Below are 8,351 nucleotides of genomic sequence, written 5' to 3'. Positions count from 1 at the left end.
CTAAATTATTGAATGTCATTTTCGTTTTTAATTGATTGAACAATATTTGGTTCATTTATAATATTTATAGCGTTTTTCATATCATTCGCCCGTTTTGCCGGTTTTTTTCTATCTGATTGTTAATTAGATTTTTTTCTTTACTAAAGAATAAATAGTGGATCCATTATTATCTATACTCCCGATTTTACCCTTATGGGTTATTTTAAATTACTATATCAGTACGATTTGACCGCATGAGTTTAGCGATGTTGTGTTTTTAAAACGGCTCACACTTCAAACACCAACTGAAATGGATCGTTTAGTAGTATCTTTTGTTTTTCGATACAATTGTCCCATATTTTAAATTTATTTTAAATTCATTTATCACATATGCCTTTTTATCAAATTCACATACATTGTATTAATCAAATTTGGTTGTTTTTTTAGCGGGATTTCGTCCGTTTCTCTTTGTAGGAGTTCCCAGTGTCCCCTCCCTGTTTCCTCTTTGTGATTGGTTGATATTTTATTATCTACTTGTATATATATATGTGATGTCTCTTTTGTATGTTCATGGCCTAATGAAGACGCATGTTCTGCGTCGAAACGCGTAGCCTATCAATAACCTACTCAAAATAAAAACTTAGTTTGGTATAGCAGCGCCTTATATTGGTCCTTCTTTTTTCCAATCTCTCACCTTATCATTAACGGTGAATCTCCGTTCACCGGCTTTTGGACCTTGGCAGCAGCTACACCTCGCATCTGGCTGTACACACCCTGGGTGTGTCTTCTCCACACGTATCCTCTCAGCGTCGTGCCTGCTGGAGATCGTTCTATACTGTTCAACAGCGTTGTGCCTGGTCAGCATAACCCGTCCAGGTGAGTGCATATTGCCTTACCATTGTTGTTTCCTATGACCAGGGCCGATTCTAGCTTTTCTGCTGCCTGAGGCGAAAATGGAAATGGCGCCCCCCCGCCCTCCACACAAAAAAAATAAATAAAAATAAATTGTAAGTAAGAAACAACTTGTAAAACGAAACAAAAAAATTAAAGCTGTGTGAACAAAAAAATACATTAGGGCCTGTTCACATCACCGTTCGCTTCCGTTCCGAGGTTCTGTCGGGTGAACCCCGCAACGGAAAGTGAAAGTGACAGCACAGCTTCCGTTTCAGTCACCATTGATCTCAATGTTGATGGAAACATCGCTAATGGCTTCCGTTCGTCACCATTCCGGCTGGTTTCCGGTTTTCCGACGGAATCAATAGCGGAGTCGACTACGGAACGGAACGGAATCGAACGGTGATGTGAACAGGCCCTTATTGAACATCATTGTTATAAACTGCAAGGTCTCATAATGCTACAGGCAATTGTGTAGTAAATATCCCTATATTGCCCCAGCTATAAATACTAGTAAAATGACCAGGGCAACGTGTATCCAAAATTCAAACACAAAAATGAAAGAACAATGTCAGTGTTCAAACTTGTGTCAGGGCTCCTTTAATGGCTCTTTACAGTCAGTATAGTAACACATGCGGCACTTTACAGTCAGTATAGTAACACATGTGGCACTTTACAGTCAGTATAGTAACACATGCGGCACTTTACAGTCAGTATAGTAACACATGAGGCACTTTACAGTCAGTATAGTAACGCACGCTGCACTTTACAGTCAGTATAGTAACACATGCGGCACTTTACAGTCAGTATAGTAACGCACGCTGCACTTTACAGTCAGTATAGTAACACATGCGTCACTTTACAGTCAGTATAGTAACACATGCGGCACTTTACAGTCAGTATAGTAACACATGCGGCACTTTACAGTCAGAATAGTAACGCATGCTGCACTTTACAGTCAGTATAGTAACACATGCGGCACTTTACAGTCAGTATAGTAACACATGCGGCACTTTATAGTCAGTATAGTAACGCACGCTGCTCTTTAGTCAGTATAGTAACGCACGCTGCACTTTACAGTCAGTATAGTAACCCATGCGGCATTTTACAGTCAGTATAGTAACACATGCGGCACTTTACAGTCAGTATAGTAACACATGCGTCACTTTACAGTCAGTATAGTAACACATGCGGCACTTTACAGTCAGTATAGTAACACATGCGTCACTTTACAGTCAGTATAGTAACACATGCGGCACTTTACAGTCAGAATAGTAACGCATGCTGCACTTTACAGTCAGTATAGTAACACATGCGGCACTTTACAGTCAGTATAGTAACACATGCGGCACTTTATAGTCAGTATAGTAACGCACGCTGCTCTTTAGTCAGTATAGTAACGCACGCTGCACTTTACAGTCAGTATAGTAACCCATGCGGCATTTTACAGTCAGTATAGTAACACATGCGGCACTTTACAGTCAGTATAGTAACACATGCAGCACTTTACAGTCAGTATAGTAACACATGCGGCACCTTACAGTCAGTATAGTAACACATGCTGCACTTTACAGTCAGTATAGTAACACATGTCAGTATAGTAACGCATGCTGCACTTTACAGTCAGTATAGTAACGCACGCTGCACTTTACAGTCAGTATAGTAACACACGCTGCACTTTACAGTCAGTATAGTAACACATGTGGCACTTTACAGTCAGTATAGTAACGCACGCTGCACTTTACAGTCAGTATAGTAACACATGCGGCACTTTACAGTCAGTATAGTAACGCACGCTGCACTTTACAGTCAGTATAGTAACGCATGCGGCACTTTACAGTCAGTATAGTAACACACGCTGCTCTTTACAGTCAGTATAGTAACACATGCTGCTCTTTACAGTCAGTATAGTAACACATGCTGCACTTTACAGTCAGTATAGTAACACATGCTGCACTTTACAGTCAGTATAGTAACGCACGCTGCACTTTACAGTCAGTATAGTAACGCACGCTGCACTTTACAGTCAGTATAGTAACACATGCTGCTCTTTACAGTCAGTATAGTAACACATGCTGCACTTTACAGTCAGTATAGTAACACATGCTGCTCTTTACAGTCAGTATAGTAACACATGCGGCACTTTACAGTCAGTATAGTAACGCACGCTGCACTTTACAGTCAGTATAGTAACACATGCTGCACTTTACAGTCAGTATAGTAACACATGCGGCACTTTACAGTCAGTATAGTAACGCACGCTGCACTTTACAGTCAGTATAGTAACACATGCTGCACTTTACAGTCAGTATAGTAACACATGCTGCACTTTACAGTCAGTATAGTAACGCACGCTGCACTTTACAGTCAGTATAGTAACGCACGCTGCACTTTACAGTCAGTATAGTAACACATGCTGCTCTTTACAGTCAGTATAGTAACACATGCTGCACTTTACAGTCAGTATAGTAACACATGCTGCTCTTTACAGTCAGTATAGTAACACATGCGGCACTTTACAGTCAGTATAGTAACGCACGCTGCACTTTACAGTCAGTATAGTAACACATGCTGCACTTTACAGTCAGTATAGTAACACATGCGGCACTTTACAGTCAGTATAGTAACGCACGCTGCACTTTACAGTCAGTATAGTAACACATGCTGCACTTTACAGTCAGTATAGTAACACATGCGGCACTTTACAGTCAGTATAGTAACACATGCTGCACTTTACAGTCAGTATAGTAACACATGCTGCACTTTACAGTCAGTATAGTAACACATGCGGCACTTTACAGTCAGTATAGTAACGCACGCTGCACTTTACAGTCAGTATAGTAACACACGCTGCACTTTACAGTCAGTATAGTAACGCATGCTGCACTTTACAGTCAGTATAGTAACACACGCTGCACTTTACAGTCAGTATAGTAACGCACGCTGCACTTTACAGTCAGTATAGTAACACATGCGGCACTTTACAGTCAGTATAGTAACACACGCTGCACTTTACAGTCAGTATAGTAACACAGCGGGCACTTTACAGTCAGTATAGTAACACACGCTGCACTTTACAGTCAGTATAGTAACGCATGCTGCACTTTACAGTCAGTATAGTAACACACGCTGCACTTTACAGTCAGTATAGTAACGCACGCTGCACTTTACAGTCAGTATAGTAACACATGCGGCACTTTACAGTCAGTATAGTAACACATGCGGCACTTTACAGTCAGTATAGGAACACATGCGGCACTTTACAGTCAGGATAGTAACGCACGCTGCACTTTACAGTCAGTATAGTAACGCACGCTGCACTTTACAGTCAGTATAGTAACGCACGCTGCACTTTACAGTCAGTATAGTAACGCACGCTGCACTTTACAGTCAGTATAGTAACACATGCGGCACTTTACAGTCAGTATAGTAACACACGCTGCACTTTACAGTCAGTATAGTAACACACGCTGCACTTTACAGTCAGTATAGTAACACATGCGGCACTTTACAGTCAGTATAGTAACACATGCGGCACTTTACAGTCAGTATAGTAACACACGCTGCACTTTACAGTCAGTATAGTAACACACGCTGCACTTTACAGTCAGTATAGTAACACATGCGGCACTTTACAGTCAGTATAGTAACACATGCGGCACTTTACAGTCAGTATAGTAATGCACGCTGCACTTTACAGTCAGTATAGTAACGCACGCTGCACTTTACAGTCAGTATAGTAACACATGCGGCACTTTACAGTCAGTATAGTAACACACGCTGCACTTTACAGTCAGTATAGTAACGCATGCTGCACTTTACAGTCAGTATAGTAACACACGCTGCACTTTACAGTCAGTATAGTAACATATGCGGCACTTTACAGTCAGTATAGTAACACATGCGGCACTTTACAGTCAGTATAGGAACACATGCGGCACTTTACAGTCAGGATAGTAACGCACGCTGCACTTTACAGTCAGTATAGTAACACATGCGGCACTTTACAGTCAGTATAGTAACGCACGCTGCACTTTACAGTCAGTATAGTAACACATGCGGCACTTTACAGTCAGTATAGTAACACATGCGGCACTTTACAGTCAGTATAGTAACACATGCGGCACTTTACAGTCAGTATAGTAACACATGCGGCACTTTACAGTCAGTATAGTAACGCACGCTGCACTTTACAGTCAGTATAGTAACGCATGCTGCACTTGCTTTCTGTCCACGTCTGTTGGATCTGTACTACCAATCCGTAATATTTGTAAACCGAAACTGCACAGACCAGACTAGGAATGAATGTGATCATCGAGCCAGTAATATCATCTGAAAACTATTCACTGCATGTTCAGGTCTTAAAGGGGTTGTCCCAAGATTAAATGTTATCCTCTCTACAGGACAGGACATAACATGCTGATCAGTGGGGGTCCCTCGTACCCCTGAGTTAATGACGCTGCATACACCCTGTCGCTCCAGTTACTCAGGGGTACAAGGGACCACCGTTCCAGTTATCAGTGGGGGTCCCAGTGGTCAGACCCCCACCGATCAGCATGTTATGTCCTGTCCTGTAGACAGGGGATAACATTTAATCTTGGAACAACCCCTTTAACTGCAAGGGGCAAAAATGTATATTTAGAAAAAAAGGCATATGGAACAGAAGCAAAGCAAAAAATAAACTGCGCACAACCTATAAATAAATATGTACCAGCAGTGTATATAGCGCACAGATCAATATATAGCAGCAGTGTATATACCGCACAGATCAATATATAGCAGCAGTGTATATACCGCACAGATCCATATATATACCAGCAGTGTATATACCGCACAGATCCATATATAGCAGCAGTGAATATACCGCACAGATCCATATATAGCAGCAGTGTATATACCGCACAGATCCATATATACCAGCAGTGAATATACCGCAGATATAAGTATATACCAGTAGTGAATATACCGCACAGATCCATATATACCAGCAGTGTATATACCGCACAGATCCATATATAGCAGCAGTGAATATACCGCACAGATCCATATATAACAGCAGTGAATATACCGCACAGATCCATATATACCAGCAGTGAATATACCGCACAGATCCATATATAGCAGCAGTGTATATACCGCTCTGATCCATATATAGCAGCAGTGTATATACCGCTCTGATCCATATATAGCAGCAGTGTATATACCGCACAGATCCATATATAGCAGCAGTGAATATACCGCACATATAAATATATAGCAGCAGTGAATATACCGCACAGATCCATATATAGCAGCAGTGTATATACCGCTCTGATCCATATATAGCAGCAGTGAATATACCGCACATATAAATATGTACCAGCAGTGTATATACCGCACAGATCCATATATAGCAGCAGTGTATATACCACACAGATCCATATATAGCAGCAGTGTATATACCGCACAGATCCATATATAGCAGCAGTGTATATACCGCACAGATCCATATATAGCAGCAGTGAATATACCGCACAGATCCATATATAGCAGCAGTGTATATACCGCTCTGATCCATATATAGCAGCAGTGAATATACCGCACATATAAATATGTACCAGCAGTGTATATACCGCACATATAAATATGTACCAGCAGTGTATATACCGCACAGATCCATATATAGCAGCAGTGTATATACCACACAGATCCATATATAGCAGCAGTGTATATACCGCACAGATCCATATATAGCAGCAGTGTATATACCGCTCTGATCCATATATAGCAGCAGTGAATATACCGCACAGATCCATATATAGCAGCAGTGTATATACCGCACAGATCCATATATAGCAGCAGTGAATATACCGCACAGATCCATATATAGCAGCAGTGAATATACCGCTCTGATCCATATATAGCAGCAGTGTATATACCGCACAGATCCATATATAGCAGCAGTGAATATACCGCACAGATCCATATATAGCAGCAGTGAATATACCGCACAGATCCATATATACCAGCAGTGAATATACCGCTCTGATCCATATATAGCAGCAGTGAATATACCGCACAGATCCATATATAGCAGCAGTGTATATACCGCACAGATCCATATATAGCAGCAGTGTATATACCACACATATAAATATATACCAGCAGTGAATATAGTGCACAGATCCATATATAGCAGCAGTGAATATACCGCACAGATCCATATATAGCAGCAGTGTATATACCGCTCTGATCCATATATAGCAGCAGTGAATATACCGCACAGATCAATATATAGCAGCAGTGTATATACCGCACAGATCCATATATAACAGCAGTGTATATACCGCACAGATCCATATATAGCAGCAGTGAATATACCGCACAGATCCATATATACCAGCAGTGTATATACCGCACAGATCCATATATAGCAGCAGTGAATATACCGCACAGATCCATATATAGCAGCAGTGTATATACCGCACAGATCCATATATACCAGCAGTGAATATACCGCTCTGATCCATATATAGCAGCAGTGTATATACCGCACAGATCCATATATAGCAGCAGTGAATATACCGCACAGATCCATATATAGCAGCAGTGTATATACCGCTCTGATCCATATATACCAGCAGTGTATATACCGCACAGATCCATATATAGCAGGAGTGAATATACCGCTCTGATCCATATATAGCAGCAGTGAATATACCGCACAGATCCATATATAGCAGCAGTGAATATACCGCGCATATAAATATATACCAGCAGTGAATATACCGCACAGATCCATATATAGCAGCAGTGAATATACCGCACAGATCCATATATAGCAGCAGTGTATATACCGCTCTGATCCATATATAGCAGCAGTGAATATACCGCACAGATCCATATATAGCAGCAGTGTATATACCGCTCTGATCCATATATAGCAGCAGTGAATATACCGCAGATATAAGTATATACCAGTAGTGAATGTTATCAGCCACAGTCCGCCCTTCTCCTCCTCCTCTCATCCAATAACATGTGGAGGCTGAGGAGAGGTGCAGAGTTGCCATACTCACTCGTTAGACGCGCTCTCTGTATCGTGGTCCGCAGGGGCGTGCGCTTCTCCTCTGCAAGCTCTGTTGTGAACTTGTGATATTCTGCACACAGGGGCGGATATAGGATTGAAATCTAGGGCAGGGGTGGAAAAAACACAAACTGTGAACAGACCATATTTTCCCCCCTCCTCCCCCTAACACACCCCCCCCCCCCCTATTGAACTCTGTCACCTGTTAACGGAAAAATCATCTGTCAGAAGTAAAAATGTTTCCCCGATGAGTACAAGAAAGCCCCACCTGGGAATTAGACTTTCTTGTACTCCACAATGGGGAAACATTTTTTCCCTCTGGCGGCTAACTTTTCAGTTGACAGGAAGCAGAGTTACATGAAGGGAAATTATTTTTCCTTGACCTCTAGTTTCTATTGTGGCGCAGGGGAGTATA

General features: G+C 41.5%; 1 long non-coding RNA gene across 1 annotated transcript; it reads right to left on the bottom strand.

Moving 5' to 3' along the window:
• Nucleotides 1-653: 653 nt before the first annotated feature.
• LOC142723848 (uncharacterized) lies at nucleotides 654-8,035 on the bottom strand. Its single transcript, XR_012875709.1, has 3 exons — nucleotides 7,929-8,035; nucleotides 876-954; nucleotides 654-797 (listed from the first exon to the last, which is right to left on the bottom strand). It is a non-coding gene; the product is annotated as an uncharacterized LOC142723848 (long non-coding RNA).
• Nucleotides 8,036-8,351: the final 316 nt, after the last annotated feature.

This window comes from Rhinoderma darwinii, unplaced genomic scaffold (assembly GCF_050947455.1).
Source record: "Rhinoderma darwinii isolate aRhiDar2 unplaced genomic scaffold, aRhiDar2.hap1 Scaffold_56, whole genome shotgun sequence".
Lineage (NCBI taxonomy): Eukaryota > Metazoa > Chordata > Amphibia > Anura > Rhinodermatidae > Rhinoderma > Rhinoderma darwinii.
Note: the sequence above shows the minus strand (reverse complement) of the source record. Positions and strands in the feature narration are given on the sequence as shown.